Source organism: Phyllostomus discolor, chromosome X (assembly GCF_004126475.2).
Source record: "Phyllostomus discolor isolate MPI-MPIP mPhyDis1 chromosome X, mPhyDis1.pri.v3, whole genome shotgun sequence".
NCBI lineage: Eukaryota > Metazoa > Chordata > Mammalia > Chiroptera > Phyllostomidae > Phyllostomus > Phyllostomus discolor.
The window spans coordinates 74,483,801-74,500,943 of record NC_050198.1 but is presented as its reverse complement, the minus strand read 5'-3'; positions in this window follow the sequence as shown (position 1 = coordinate 74,500,943).

Below are 17,143 nucleotides of genomic sequence, written 5' to 3'. Positions count from 1 at the left end.
AGTGCCATTTTTTGCCATTTAATGTATATTTTTTTATTTTTCAGTTACAGTTTACATACAATATTATATTAGTTTCAGGTATATACCCTAGTGATTAGACATTATGTAGTTTACTAAGTGATCATCCCTATCAACCTCATACCCATCTGACACTATACTGACTACATTCCCTATCCTGTACTTTACATCCTCATGACTTATCTGCAATGTCCCCCGTTCCTTCCCTGCCATTTCCCACCTCTACCCAGCCTCTGTCCCTTGTCCTGGGCCTTCACCATATTGTCTGTGTCCATGGGCTATGCAAATATGCCTATATGTTCTTTGGCCAATTTGTACTTAATCCCTTCACCTTTCCTCCGCATCTTCCCAAGCACCACCCCCCCCCCCTCTGGCAACCATCAAAATGTTCTCTACCTCTATGAGTCTGTCTTTTATGCATGTTATTTTTTTTACCTTCAGTTGCTGATAGACATGTATTTATTGCCGTTTTATTCATGTTTATCTTTTTTCTTCATAAAGGACACACTTGAATTAATTTCATATAATACCAGTTTGGTGGTGATAAACTCCATTAGCCTTTTTCTTGTCTGGGAAGCTTGTTATCCTTCAATTCTAAAAGAGAGCTTTACTGACTAGAGAAATTTTCTTTTTTTTTTAAATTACGCTTTATTGGTTGTGCTATTTCAGTTGTCCCAATTTCCCCCCCACTCTACTACTCTCCACTCAACACCCTGCTCTCTCTCAGACAATCCCCACAACCATTGTTCATGTCAAGGGGTCATGCGTAGAAATTCTTTGGCTTCTCCATTTCCTATACTGTACCTTACATTCCCCTGACTATTCTGTAATTACCTATTTGTAATTCTTAATCCCTTCACCTCTTCACTCTTTTCCACACATCCCCTCCCATCTATGAATCATCAAAATGCTCTCAATGACCATGATTCTGTCTCTGTTCTTGTCTGCTTAGTTTTTTTATTCAATTATTGATATATATTTAATGCAATTTTATTCATAGTTTTGATCTTTTTATTGTTCAGTTAAAGTTGTCTCAATTTTTCCCATTGCTCTCTCCTGTCCCACCCCGCTCCTGGTCCCTCAGTCAGTCCCCATCTTCTTGTCTATTACCATGTGTCCTTTATACATGTCCCTTGACTAGGCCCTTCCCCTTCTTTCCCTTGTTATCCCTCTCCCCCCTCCTCTAGTCACTGTCAGTTTGTTTTTTATTTCCATGTCTCTAGTTCTATTTTGCTAATTTTTTTGTTTTGTTGATTGGGTTCCACTTATAGGTGAGATCACATGGTATTTGTCTTTCGCCATCTGGCTTATTTCACTGAGCATAGTGTTCTCCAGTTCCATCCATGCTGTCACAAAGGGTAGGAGTTCTTTCTTTCTGTTGCATAGTATTCCACTGTGTAAATGTACCACAGTTTTTCAATCCATTCATTTACTGATGGGCACTTAGGCTGTTTCCAGCACTTGGCTGTTGCTCTAAGTAGTGCTGCTATGAACATAGGGGTGCATAAGTTATGTTGAATAGGTCAATTGGGATTCATAGGGTGAATTCCCAGTAGCAGAATTGCCGGATCAAAAGGCAGTTCCATCTTCCTTTTTTTGAGGAAATTCCATACTGTTTTCCATAGTGGCTGCACCAGTCTGCATTCCCACCAACAGTACACTAGGGTTCCCTTTTCCCCACATCTTCGTCAGCACTTGTTTGTTGATTTGTTTATGATGGCCATTCTGACCACTGTGAAGTGATATCTCATTGTGGTTTAAATTTCCATCTCTCTGATGGCTAGTGACGCTGAGCATTCTTTCATATGTCTGTATGCCCCTGTATCTCCTCCTTGGAGAAGTGTCTGTTCAAGTTCTTCGTCTGCTTTTTAATTGTATTGTTTATGTTCCTGGAGTGGAATTATGTGAGTTCTTTACATATTTTGGAGATCAAACCCTTGTCTGAGGTATCATTAGCAAAAATGTTTTCCCATACAGTTGGGCCCCTTCCCATTTTGCTGATGTTTTCATTAGCCATGCAGAAGCTTTTATCTTACGGTCCCATTTGTTTATTCCTTTCCTTATGTCTTTTGTTCTAGGGGACATGTCAGTGAAAATAATTGCTGTGTGGGATATCTGACATTTTACTGCCTATGTTTTCTTCTAAGACTTTTATGCTGTCACAACGTACATTGAAGTCTTTATCCATCTTGTGTTTATTTCGTTGTATGGTGTAAGTTGGTGGTTGAGTTTTTCTCTCCTCTCCTCTCCTCCCCTCCCCTCCCCTCTCCCTCTTTTTTCCCATGACCTGTCGAGATCTCCCAGCACCATTTAGTGAAGAGACTATTTTTACTCCATTTTATGGTCCTGCCCCCTTTGTCAAATATTAATTGACCATAGAGACATGGGTTTTGTCTGGGGTCTGTTCTGTCCCACTGTTCAATGTATTTGTTCTTATGCCAATACCAGACTGTTTTGATTGCCATGGCCTTGTAATATAGGTTGATATAAGTTATTGTGATCCCTCCTACTTTGTTCTTCTTTCTCAAAAAAACTGTGGATAATCAGGGTCACTTACGATTCCATTTAAATTTTTAAAATATTCTGTGTCTGTGAAATATGTCATTGGTGTTTTGATAGGGATTGCACTGAATCTATACACTGCTGTGGGTGGTATGGATATTTTAATGACATGAATTCTTCCAATCCATGAACATAGTACATGCTTCCATTTGTGTCTTCCTTAATTTCTTTCTTCAGTGTTCTGTATTTTTCTAAGTACAGATCTTTTACCTCATTCGCTAAGTTTATTCATAGGTACACTATTTTTCTCGTTGCTATAGTAAATGTGATTTTTTTCCTAATTTGGTTCTGATATTTCATTGTTGGTAAAAATGCCTTCAATTTTTGTATATTGACTTTGTTTCCTGCTGTTTTGCCAAATTCACTTATTAAGTCGAGTAATTTTTGGTTAAGTCTGTGGGGTTTTCTATGTACACTATCATATCGGCAAATAACAACATTTTTACTTTCTCCTTTCCTTCCACTTTTTAATTTTTCCTTCTCTGATTGCTGTGGCTAGGACTTCCAATACTATATTGAATAGAAGTCGTGAAAGCAGACATCCCTGTCTTGTTCCTGATCTTAGTGGGAAAGCTTTTAGTTTTTGCCCGAGTATGATGTTGGCTGTAGGTTTCTCGTATATGGTCTTTAATTGTGTTGGTATGATCTTTCTGCTCCCACTCTGCTGTGTTTTCTTTTTTCCATAAATGGGTGCTGTACTTTATCAAATGCTATTTCAGCATCTATTGATTGATCATTGATTTTTCTTCTTCATTTTGTTTATGTGGTGTATTACATTTATTGATTTGCAAATATTGTATTATCCTTGCATCCCTGGGATGCATCCCATTTGATCATGGTGTATGATTTTTTAAATGTATTTAGAATATGGATTGTCAGTACTTTGTTGAGGATTTTAGCTTTGTTCATCAGTGATATTGGCCTGTAGTTTTCTTCCTTTCTTATGTCTTTACCAGATTTTGGAATCAGCATGATACTGGCCTCATAAAAAGAGCTTGAGAGTCTTCCTTCTTGAATTTTTTGGAGTAGTATAAGCAGGACAGGATTTATCTCTTCCCTAAATGTTTGGTAAAATTCACCTGTGAAGTCGTTTAGTCCAGGACTTTTGTGTACCAGGAATTTTTTCATTACTGCTTCAGTTTCACTAGCTGTTATTGGTGTACTTAGGCTTTCTGCTGCTTCTTGTGATTCAGTTTTGGAAGATTATATGTTTCTTGAAATTTTACTATTTCGCCCAGTTTTTCAAAATTTTTGTGGTATATGCTTGTTTGTAGTAATTTCTGATAGTCCTTTGTATTTCTGTGGTATAAGTTGTAATTCCTCCTCTTTCATTTCTGATATTATTTATGTGGGTCCTCTATCTTTTTTTCTTAATGAGTCTGGTTAAAGGCCTGTCGATTTTTCAAAGAACCAGCTCTTGGATTCGTTGATCCTTTGAATTGTTCTTTTAGTCTCTATGTCATTTAATTGTGTTCTGATCTTGATTATCTCTTTCCTTCTACTCACTCTGAGTTTTGTTTGCTGTTGTTCCTCTAGTTCTTGTAGATACAGGATTAGTTTGTTTATTTGAGATTTTTCTATCCTTTTTAGGTAGGCCTGTATTGCTATAAACTTCCCTCCCAGGACTGCCTTTTCTGTGTCCCATAGGTTTTGGGTTGTGGTATATTCATCTTCATTTGTTTCCAGAAACTTTGGTTTCTTCCTTGATCTTATTGTTCACCCATTCATTGTTTAATAGAATACTATTTAATTTCAATGAATTTGAATGTTTTTTAGTTTTTTCCTTGATGTTGGTTTCTAGTTTCAAGCCATTGTGATCTGAGAAAATGCTTGATATGATTTCAGTTTTCCTGAATTTGTTGAGAATTGTTTTGTGTCCTAGTATGTGGACTGTCTTTGAAAATGCCCCATGTGCATTTGAAAAGAATGTGTATTTTGCTTCTTTGGGATGAAATGTTCTATATATATATCAGTTAAGTTCCTTTGGTCTAGAGTGTCGTTCAGTGCCACATATCCTTGTTGACTCTTTGGAAGATCTATCCATTGTTGACAGTGGGGTATAAAACCCCCTACTATAAGGTGTTGCTGTCTGTATCTTTCTTGAAGTCCTCCAAGGTTTTCCTTATATATTTGGGTACTCCTATGTTGGTTGTGTATATATTTATAATGGTTATATATTCCTCATGGATGCTTCCCTTGTTTATTATGAAGTGTCCTTCTCTATCTGTTTGTATGGCCTTTGTTTTGGAATCTATTTTGTCTGATATAAGTATTTCTATGCTGGCTTTTTTTGTGTGTCCATTTATTGGACTATTTTTTCCCTCATTTCACTTTCAGTCTGTAACTTTTCTGAGGTGAGTCTTTTGTAGACAGCATGTATACAGCTCATGTTTTCTTTTTCTTTTTAAATGTATTTTTAAAGATTGTATTTATTTTTTTAGAGAAGAGAAGGGAGGGAGAAAGAGAGGGAGAGAAACATCAGTGTGGTGTCCCTGACATGCCCCATAGTAGGGACCTGGCCTGCAACCCAGGCATGTGCCCTAGGCTGGAAATTGAACTGGAGACTCTGGTTTGCAGGCCAGCACTCAATCTACTGAGCCACACCAGCCAGGGCACGTCATGTTTTCTTATCCATTCAGCTCCCTTATATCATTTAATTGGAACATTTCAACCATTTACATTTAAGGTTATTATTGGTAAGTACTTATTTATTGTCATTTTTTCCATACTTGTGTTTCTCTCTGTCTCTCTTGTTCTCTTTCTCTCTCCCCCCCCTTCCCCTCTCTCTCTCTTTCTCTCTCTCCTTCTTTTTATAGCAGTCCTTTTGGCATCTCTTGTAGTGTTGGATTGGTGGAGACATACACTTTTACCCTTCTTTTATCTGGGAAGCTATTTCACGATTTTAAATGAGAGCCTTGCTGGATAGAGTAGCCTTGGTTGTAGGTCTTTGTTTTTCATTATATGGAATATTTCATGCCCATCTCTTCTGCCTTTTAGTGTTTCTGTTGAGAAATCTGCTGGTAGCCTTATTGGAGCTCCCTTGTCTGTTATTTGCTGTTTCTCCTTTACTTCCTTTAAAATTCTTTGTCTTTAACATTTGGCATTTTAATTATGTTGTGTCTTGGGGGAGGCCTATTTGGGTTCATCTTGATTGGGACCTCTGCTTCCTGAACTTGTGTGACTTTTCCCCTCAGTAAGTTAGGGAAGTTTTCTGTGATTGTTTTTTTCAAACAGCTTTTCTATCCCTTTCTCCTTTTCTTCTCCTTCTGATATTCCTATGTTGTGATTGTTTCTACGTTTCATGTTGTCCCTTAGTTCCCTTAAACTATCATCATTCTTTTTGAGTCTTTTTTCATTTTATTGCTCTGCCAGGGGATTTCTTTCTACCTTGTCTTCCAGCTCACTGATTCCTCTGCTTCATCTAGCCTGCTTCTAATTCTTTTTAGTGTATTTTTCTTTTCAGATATTGTGTTCTTCATTTCTTTTTTGTTCTTGTTCATAGGTTCTATGTCCTTTTTCATGCTGTCCTAGTTTCCACTCAGTTCTTGTAGTGGTCACTGAGTTCTTTGAGCCTCCTTATAACCATTCTTTAAAATTCTATGTCTGATAGACTACTTGCCTCAATTTCATTTATCTCTTTCTCTGGGGAATCCTCCATTCCTTTCGATTGGGGCTTCTTTCTTTGTCTTCTCATTTTAGGTGAGTTTTTGTTTCTGTGTCTCAGGACACCCTGTTTTGCCCCCCTGTCTTTGTGGGAGGGACTTCTGTGGTGGTAGTTCTGTGGGACTCAGTGGTGCAGTCTCTTTGATCTCCTGATCTGGGTGTGCTAGGCTTGACCTTTATTGAGTTTGTGTGGGGTGTCTTGTTGCGCTTGTGCTTTGCTTATTGGTGGCTCATTCATTGGTAGGTTGTCCCCTCCATCTGGCTGACTGGTAGTCACAACTCCTGCTGTGTCTTGTATGTGACCATTTTGAAGTGCCTTCTGTACACTTTGGCTTCCAAACTTGATGTCAGTCAGCTAAGATTGACCATTTCCTTTATTTTTCAGATCAGCTAAGTGACCAAGCTGGGTGCAAGAGCAAATGAACTTGGCTCCCACCTACTTGGCCACCATTTTTCACTGTCCTCCTCCTCTTCTTAAATAAGTCCTGTTACCATTTCATAAAATGATTGGTGAAAATGAACTCATAGTTTTTCCCTCTCTGGGAAGCTATCTGCCCTTTGATTCTAAATGCTGTCTTTGCTGGGTAGAGCAATCTTGGCTGTTGGTCCCTGCTTTTCATGACTGAATATTTCTTGCCAATCTCTTCTAGCCTGCAAAGTATCTTTGGAGAAATCAGCTGATAGTCTTATGGGAACTCCCCTGTAGGGTAACTAACTTATTTTCTCTTGCTGATTTTTCAGTTCTCTATTCTTTATCCTTTGGCATTTAAATTATGATATGTCTTGGAGTGGGCCTCTTTGCATCCATCTTGTTTGGGTCACTGTGATTCCTGGGCTTGCATATCTATTTCCTTCACCAAATTAGGGAAGTCTTCTTTCATTATTTTTTCAAATGGATTTCCAATTTCTTGCTCTTTCTCTTCTCCCTCTGGCATCCCTATGATGTGAATATTGGAACACTGGAAAGTTGTCCCTTGAAGTTGTCCCATCCATAGGGTGCTTGCACTATCCTCATTTTAAAAAAAATTTTTTCCTTCCTATTCTGATTGGTGGTTTTCTTCTTTTTTATGTTCCAAATCATTGATTAGATTCTTGGCTTCATCCACTCTACTGTTGTTTTCCTGTGAATTGTTCTTTATTTCGATTAGTGTATCTGTGGTTTCTGACTGGATTTTTTTTTTGTGCTGTTGAGGTCCTCACTAAGTTCCTTGAGCATACTTATAACCAGTGTTTTGAAGTCTGCATCTTGATAGATTGCTTATCTCCCTTTTGTTTAGTTCTTTTTCTGGAGTTCTGGTCTGTGTTTTTTATTTGGACCTTGTTTCTTTTCCTCATTTTGGTTGTCTCCTTGTGTTTGTTTCTATGTATTCAGCAGAGCGGCTAGACTCCCTGTCTTAATAGCGTGGCCTAATGTTGTAGGTGGCCTGTAGGGTCCAGTGGCACTGCCTCCCCTGTCATCCAAGCTGGGTATTCACTGTGTACCCTTCATGTTGCTTGAGTATGCCCTCTGCTTGTAGTTGAGCCTTGTTTGCTGTTGCAAGGCCAGTGGGAGGGATTTACCCAGGCCAGTCAACTGCAAGGACTGGCTGTGACCACTGACTGCCAACCTCTGCCTTTTGTGGAGGATCAGCTGTGCAGGTGCAGGATGGTGTTGCACTGATGTTGTCTGTAGCTCTCCAGTGGGTGTGCAGACTCTGCAGTTTCCTGGGTGGTGCAGGGCAAGGTCAGCCCCCACTTGTGCTTTGCCCAGGGCCACCCTGCCTGGGCTATGAAGCTGTCTAGGACACTTGTTACTTGTTCTGGGCTTGGAGATTCCCAGGTGAAGCCAAGCTGTTTACCTAGGCTAGCTACTGCTAGTGTTGTGCCTGGGTCCACTTAGCAAGTGTTATGGTTGACTGGGGGGCTCACTGAGGTTGGCTGTTGCTTGTTTGAGAGGATTTAGGAAATTGTGAAGCATTAGCTAAGATCAGCCATTCATATGGAAAAAATCTCTGTTAACAGCTTGGGTGGGTTCATAAGTTGGTTGGAGATCTCAGGAGATCCCCATGGGGGGACAAACAGTGTTAGCCAGGTTGATGAAGTCTCAGATATGGCACCTGCTTGTGGGCTCTGTGGCTTTGGGGCTCTGTGGGAGGAGGGTTCAGAAAAGGGACAGTGGCTTTTTTCTCTGGGAGAACGTTGTCCCTCCAGCTCTCAGCTTGATGCCAGAACCTTCACTTCCTCTCTGTATGCCACTGGTGCTTTTCAAGCTGCTACCTTAGTGCTGGAGCTCAGAGGGAGTGAGTCTGAGTAGGTAAGTCCATTTGTGGGTTCTTTAAAAAGAATTATGTGGGACTACAGAAGTTTATTCCACTGACTCAACCCCTGCTGGTATTTGCAGCCAGTAGTTTTGGGGAGTTATCTTCCTGTCACTGGAGCATAGCTGGAGGGCTTGTGGGGTTGGGACTCCTTGCTCCTGAATATCCCTTCCAAGTTTTCATCTACCACACATGAGTGTTGCATCAGTCTATCTTCTCACTCTGCCCCTCCTACCAGTCTGGAAGATTAATTCTGTAGTTGTCAGACTTCCATTCATCTTGATTTCTGATGGTTCTGAGTGATTGTTGTTTTATAATTTAGTTGTAATTTTGATGTGGTTTTGTGAAGATGTTAGCTGTGTTTATGCCACCATCTTGATTGGAAGTATTCTCAGAGTAATTTTGGTTGTAGGTCCTGCTTTTCATCACTTTGAATATTTCTTGCCACAATGTTCTAGCCTGCAGTTTGTGTTGAGAAATCAGCTGACAGTCTTCTGGGAGCTCCCTTGTAGGTAACTGGCTGCTTTTCTGTCACTGCTTTTAAGACTCTTGGTCTTTGATATTTTGCATTTTCATTATGAGTTGTCTTGGTGTGGAACTCTATGAGTTTGTTTTGTTTGGAACTCTCTGCTCTTCCTGGACTAGTATGTCTATTCACCAAGTTAGGGAAATTTCCTGTCATTTTTTAAAAGACTTTATTTATTTATTTTTAGAGAGAGGAGAAGGGAAGAAGAGAGGGAGTGAAACATCAATGCGTAGTTGCCTTTTGTATGCCCTGCACTGGGGACCCAGCCCTTAACCCAGGAATGTGCCCTGACTAGGAATTGAAGTGGTGACTGTTTGGTTCACAGGCCAGTGCTCAATCCACTTAGACACACCAGACAGGGCTCCTATTATTATTTTTTAAAGTTGGTTTTCAATTTCTTTCTCTCTTCTCCTTCTGGCACCCCCATGATGCAAATATTAGTATGGTTGAAATTGTCCCAGAGGCTCCTTACACTATCTTCATTTCTTGAATTCCTTTTTTTTTTCCTGTTCTGATTGGGTGTTTTTTGCTTCCTTATATTCTAAATGACTGATTTGATTCTTGGCTTCATCTACTTTACTGTTGATTTCCTGTAAATTACTCATTTCAGTTACTGTTTCCTTCATCTCTGACTGGTTCTTTTTTATGATTTCTTTGTCCTTTTTCATGCTGCTGAAGTTCTCACTAAGTTTCTCGAGCATCCTTACAACCATTGTTTTGAACTCGGTGTCTGTTTATTTGCTTACCTCTACTTTTTCTGGAGATTTCTCCTTTTCTTTAATTTCGAACCTGTTTTTTTGTCTCCACATTTTGGCTGTTTTCCTAAGTTTGTTTCTATGTATTAGGTAGAGTTGCTGTCTCTTGGACTTGATATAGTGGCCTTATGTACTAGGTGTCCTATAGGGCCCAGTGGCACAGCCTCACTAGTCACCCAAGCTGGGCACTCCAGGTGCACTCTGTGTGGGCTATGTGCACTGTCCTGTTATAGTTGAGCCTTGATTGCTGTTGGTGTCTCTGGGAGGGACTGACCCACAGGCTGATGAGCTGTGAGGACTCGTGGTAACTACCACAGAGAAGTTGCTGTGTAGAAGCTGACCTCATGGAGCACGACTTGCTTCAGGGGGCTCATGCTCACTGAGTCCACCCCTTGAGTGTGTTGCTTGTGGAGGTTATAGGGTTGTAATCCTGCATGGTCTGAAGCTGTCCACTGGGTGCAGCAGCCCTGGGGCCTTCATCAAGGTGCACAGTCAGCCACCAGGGCCACTCAGAATGAACTACAGTGATCTGCAGATGGCTGCTACTTGGGCTGAAATTGAAGGTGATTAGGAGAGGCCAAGCTTGAACCAAGGCCAGCTGATGCAAATGCTGGGCCTGGGGCCAATTAGATAGAGATAAGAGACAATTTGCAAACAAGCCCAGAAGCTGCTTGTTTGCAAATTGTGAACCTTTGAGAGATTTTGGGAAAGTCTGCAGCAGGAGCCAAAACAGGCAGTTTGTATGGAAAAGCCACTGGAAATGGCTTGGGTGGGCCTGCAAATTGGGTGGGGTGATGACTTAGGGAATTATTAGGGCAGAACAGTGTTAGTCAGGGTGATGGAGACTCAGATACGGCACCTATCTGCCAGCTCTGTGGGGTGAAGGGAAGCTGGTTCTCCAGACCTTGCCTGATGCCAGACTATTCATTTCCTCCTTGTATGTCCCTGGTGCCTTTTGAGCTGCTGTCCCAGTGCTAGAGCTCAGAGGGAGTGAGTCTCAGTAAGTCCATGCACAGGTCCTTTAAGAGGAACTGCCTGGGACTCCAGAAGCCTTCATCTCACTCAGCCCCAACCCCCACTGGTTTTACACTCAGAAGTTATGGTACTTCTCTTCCTGGAACTGGAACTTTGAGCTGGAGGGCCTGGTGTGCAGCTCAGGGGTTACTTCTGCAGCCACGATACCCCTCCCAATTTTTATCCACCACATGTGGGTATGGGACTAGCCTTCTGTGTCTTTGTCTCTTCTACCAGTTTTATGTGACTTCTTTAACCCCCTAGGTATAGGACTTCCATTCAGCCGGATTTCAGGTGGTTCTGAATGATGGCTCTGTAGTTTAGTTATAATTTTGATATGGTTATAGGAGGTTCTGAGTTCTGCATTTACCTACACAGGCAATCTGACTAGAAGTCCTAAAGTGCCATTTTCTATTTCAAGGAAGCACTTTAGCCAATTATGTATGGAGGTCCAAGTAGCCTTTTTTTTTTTTCATTTTTTTTTAATTTCTACCCTACCATGTCCAGAAAAGGATTTATGTAAAAACATATGGTACAGTACTTAAAAAGTAAATGAGAATATTTGATTTCTGGGTGAAATGTACCTAAAATGAGGTTAATATTCCAAATTCTATGTACACCTGGGCTATGAATCAAGTCTGAGAAACCTGGCAGGCCACACAGAGAAGGTAATGTGGTCAGGTACTCTAATTACAGTGACCATCATATAAAAAGCCTGTCATGGAGGAGAACATTTTTCTGGCTCGAAGCCTAAAAGACTTACTTGCATTCTCATAATGAAGAAACCCTGTCTTTTCAGTAAATAAAACAAAGGTGTATGTTTTGTAATGGCCCCAAATGTTAGCTGATGGCCAACATGTCAAATCATTCTGGTAAGGATATTTCTGCAATGTTACCATTGTAGAAATATGTGGTCCTGGCACCCAGGTCTCTGATGGTTTGGTTTAGTACAGGAAAAAAAATTTTGTATATTTGGAACAGGGTTTATCAAGTGGGACTTATGAAGCCTTAGTTTTTATAAGCATGTTTGTAAAGATCAGAAACTCATGCAACTGTTGTTTGAGTCCCATGATACAGGCAACATAAACAAGATCTCATTAGTTGAAATGTGCCCGGCCTTTTGATTTTCTTTTATTGCATTTTTATGGGTCCTGATCTGCAAGGCTGCCTCAGGTAGACTGAAGCTTATAATATTACAGCTGCTTAATATTTTCATCACTTACCAGAAGCATGGTTTAAGCATTTAATTTCTTTAATTGAAGTAACATTTTTAGAGATACTGTCAGGGTCAAAGAGATTTTATTGTGTCTAGAGCTGAGAATATAAAGAAGAGCTGCTTAAAAGATACTAATTCATGCTAATTGAATACAGATTTTGTTGTATTTATAGACACAAATGTACATGATAATTAAGAATAACAATAGAAGGGTATTGGAAATATTGACTAAAGGAAGTGTGGTAACCTGAGAAGATAAACTTTAATATAAGAATAATTGCTTTTTGTTTCTGATTCTTAGGTACAGTTTTAAGCTCTAATGATCATTATTTCTACATGGGTCAGGCTAACAAAGCTTAATTCCTGTGATATGTTATTAAATAGAGGTGTTTAATAGAGGAAAATAAAAAGAATATTTTGATTGAGGATAGGGCATATAAACTTGAGAAATGCATCAGCATAAGTCAGAAATAGCCTTCATTTCAGGGACAGGAACTTGAAAATAACCTAGTACTTATCTCCAGCTTAATCTGAGAACTGTTTTTTTTTCCAGATTACAGATAGCTAGATGTCCTTGGACTTGAGTAAGAGGTTAAGGAAGAGGTACTGTTATCCCTGTCCCCCCAAAATTCTAACTGGAATGATATTGTACTATATTCAAGGCCTTCATGATTCTAATTTTGTGCAGTATGTAGTGGTACTCATCTCCTAGGGTTACATATATCATTATTAAAGAATATGAGTTGTAATTAGATATGCCACTGCTAGGTACTGTTATGCAGGCAACTTTTGTGCTTCTCAGGACAGTTGATCCAAGATGTCAGTACTACAGAAAAAAGATCATGCTAACAAGATACAAGCAGGAAATGATTTGTAAAATGAATATTCATACCACATGCATCTGGGGTCCAGTTATATTTTAAAATTATGGTGAGTACTCAGGGTAAGAATGATGTTAGACTAGGTGTGATTTGGGAAGTCTTGTTCTCAACAGGTTGACCTGGGAAGACTCCACGGAGGATTTAGATGTTCAAGAAGTTAATTTATGTATTTCCATTAGGTAGGATAGACAGTAAACGAAGGCAGGGAGGAGGAAGGAGACATGTCTCACCCATTGACCCAGCAGTCCTGAGCCCAAAGTCCCCAAATATTTGCATTCCTATTACTTCAGGGGTGAATGTTACATAGCAGCTAGGAATGAGCAGCCAGAGGGGAAATAAAAGAAGGGCCCTCACCATTACAATCTAACAAAGAACTTAATACATGGAGCAAAGGAAGTCATGTCTCACTGCTGACCCAGTAGTCCTGAGCCTGGCTCGATAAGGCTGCCAGGCATTCTGAACAACACCAGCAAAATTATGATAGTGCAGGAGTGGGGGCCACCCTTCAAAAGTCTGTGTGTATCATCTCCACTAGCTGGGAAAAGGAAAACCTTGAGAGTGTGTATTCATTCTAAGGCCTGGAAGGGGAAGGGGATGAGGTCCACAGTGAAGCCCATGAAACAGCTTTGGTTTACTGCCTACCTCCTGTCATGTATACAAAATGAACAAATAGAGTCTGGAGCAAGATAAGGATTCGGGCTAAGAGACCCCCACCCATACCTACGTTTGGGTAGTCACGTCTCCCCCAGAAGGCTGGTACTAACTTTACCCATCAATCAATATGTAACTTCTTCACCTCCATCCCGCCAACTACAAAGAACTTGTTCTGTTGGCTCCTTTGCCACTCGTGGTGGAGGGGGAGTCTGGCCAGCTGGACTCTGGCCAGGGGGCCTTTGATCAGGCCCCTAACCACCCCCTTTTGGCTACCTGGCCTATGGCACTGGTCAGCTGAGCTTTGGTCACCCTGCTCTTTTTTTAAAGATATTTTATTTATTTATTTGTTTGTTTGTTTGTTTATTTATTTTCAGAGAGAGGGAGAAAGAGAGGGAGAGAAACATCCATGTATGGTTGCCTCTCATGTGCCCTCTACTGGGGACCTGGCTTGCAACCCAGGCATGTGGCCTGACTGGGAACTGAACCAACAACCCTTTGGTTTTCAGGCCAGTGCTCAGTCCACTGAGCCACACCAGCCAGGGCTGGCCACCCTGCTCTTGCCACCCTTACTTTTGCTTTCCCATTAGAACTTAGCACTAATGAACTTTGCACACTAATAGGTTTTTGATCTGTAATTCTTTACTGTGTTGGCGAGAAGAACTGAGTTTCTGAGACTTTCTCCCATAACAGTTCTACTCAGAGGGTGTAGGTCTGTTTGGGTCTGGTTTAACCTTAAATTGGTACTGAAGGAGAGACAATATTGAACTTGAAATCCGGACCCATTCTTGCATAGTGCAGAGTCCTTGAAGTCAACCTGTTGTCATACTAGCCAGGAGGATTGGATCATATTTGAGAGGCAAATGTTCTCTATTTCTTTGGATACTGCTCCATATTGCCTTGATACTTTTTCATTTTTTTGTTCTTTTTTTCATGACTAAGCCTGACATCAACCTTATTTTGTTAATCAGTGTTAGTCACATTTTCATGTTTTTATGGGTAACCAGAAAGTGCCTTATTTTGTTAATCAGTGTTAGTCACATTTTCATATTTTTATGGGTAACCAGAAAGTGCCTGTAGGTCAAGATTACTTTGTTTCCTCTGAGTGGTGATGAGCTCCACTTGTACTTCCTCACCTAGTCTTCACAATAGCGTTTTGTTAATGAACTCAGTTTAACAATATAAATACTCTGTAACTGTTAGCAGTTGTTCTTAGTGGTAATACTTATATGAGTACTTTTCAAACTGGGAATCATCAGAATCAGAGGTAATGAAAAACTTTAGGCACCCCACTCCAAATATACTGAATCAGATTCTCTTGTGGGTAGGAGCCCGGAGTGTTGTTAAAACAGTTCCTCAAGCCCTGGCCATTGTGGCTTAGTTGGTTGGGTGTCATCCTGCAAAGCAAAAAGTCACTGGTTCCATTACCAGTCAGGACACATTCCTAGGTTGCGGGTTTGGTTCCCAGTCTGGGCACATGTGAGAGGCAACTAACTGATGTTCCTCTCTCATATCAGTATATCTTAAAAAAAAAAAAAAAAAAAAAAACAGTTCCTCAAATGATTCTAATGTGGGGTTGACATTTGGGAGTTATGGAATTTAAGCAACCTGTGATTCCAGCATCTCTGTTCTTACCTCAGTTAGGGACAGAACCCATCTGGAGGCTTCTTTATTTTCTTTTTTATTGAATATATTGGGGTGACATTGGTTAATAAAATTATATAGGTTTCAGGTGTACAAGTCTGTAATGCATCACCTGTATATTATATTATGTGTTTACAACCCCAAGTCAAGTCTCCTCTAATCACCATTTATCCCCCTTATACCTTCTCCTACTTCCCCAAGGCCACCTTCTGTGTGGTAATCACATACTGTTGTCTGTGTGGGGGTGATAAGTATATTAAGCTCCAGACATAATCCATCCTTAGCAAGAGAGATTTTAAAAACAAGAGCAACAGTATCTGTCCTAGGATTAGAATTCATCAACTCCACTGCCCCACACTGTTCTTTTTTACTCTGACCCCCAGTATTCTCCAGCCTACCTTCAGTGACCTTCCTGGATCTAACCTCTTGTTACCCTAGATATATACTGTCAGCAAGCATCTACTACAAAGGTAAGCAGTTTGGAGTTTCAGAATTACTTTTGATACCACTTATACCTTTTCCTTTAACTTTTATCTGTAGTGGTTCACTTTTCCATGATTGGGGTTGGTTCAGGACTGAGTTTTGTTTTCCATTCCTTACTTTTCCTTGCATAATAACCTGACATTGGTGAGTTTGCGTGTGTGGAATGGGTGTTGCATTAGCATTTTATAATTTAATGCTATAAATTTTCTCTAACCACTTCTCTAGGTGCATTCCACAAATTTGATGTGTGGTATTTTCATTTTTATTTGGCTCAAAGTATTTTCCAACTTCCTTTGTGATTTATTCTTTGACCAGTGCATTATTTAGAAGTGTGTTATTTAATTTCCAAATATTTGCAGATTTTCCAGTTATCCTTCTGTTATTGGTATCTATTTCAGTTCTGTTGTCAAAGAACATACTTTGAATTATTTAAATCCTCTGATGTTTACTGGTAGTTGTTTTATGGCACAGCAGTTGGTCTACCATGATGAAAAGAATGTGTATTCTGTTCTTGTTGGATGTAGAGTTCTATAAAAGCCAGTTAGGTCAAGTTAGTTGGTGGTGTTACAAATTTGTATCCTTGGTAATTTTCTCTTAGCTTGGTCTGTCAATTACTGAGAGAAGTGTATTGAAATTTACAGATATAATTCTGGATTTGTCTTATTTTTTCTTTTAGCTTTGTCAGTTTTTGCATCATATATTTTGAAAGGGACATGCAAATTTAGGATTTTATATTCTTGATGAATTGAACCCTTTATGAAAATGGAATATTCCTCTTTATCCCTGGTAATATTCCTCAGTCTAATATCTACTTTAATATTAATATAGCTTCTTGAGCTTTCTTTTGATTCTATTTGCATGGTATATTTTTTCTTGCTTTTTAATTCAGACAGTTGATACCTTTTAATTGGGGTGTTTAGGCCATATTTAATATCATTACTGATATGGTTGGATTTAAATATAACATCTTGCTATTTGTTTTCTATTTGTCCTGTGTCTCTTCTCCCCCACCCCCCGTTTTCCTGCCTTCTTTTAGATGGTTTGTGCCTTAATTTCCTCATTGGTAAAATGAGGCTGTAATAACCACCATTTCATAATGTAGTCCTAAGGATTAAACAAAATGACTTATACAATGATGCTTGGCACATATTTATATGGGGCTCAGTATATATTTTTCTAAATCTGCAAATGATGAATTCCTTGGGATATCAACTCTTCAAAGGTTTTTGGTTCTTAATCTGCTCTGTACATACATAGGTGAGGTAAGTAATTGTCTACAGGTATAGTTTCAGTGGCTGCTGAAAGGACCTGGTTCCAAAATATCTCCCCTTCTGGCTAGTTGTGGTGTGTGAAATTCTCACAGTTAAGCACTTTATAGGAACTTCTGGAGATGTATGTATTAATTAAGGTAAAGCATTATGGAAGGAGGCAGT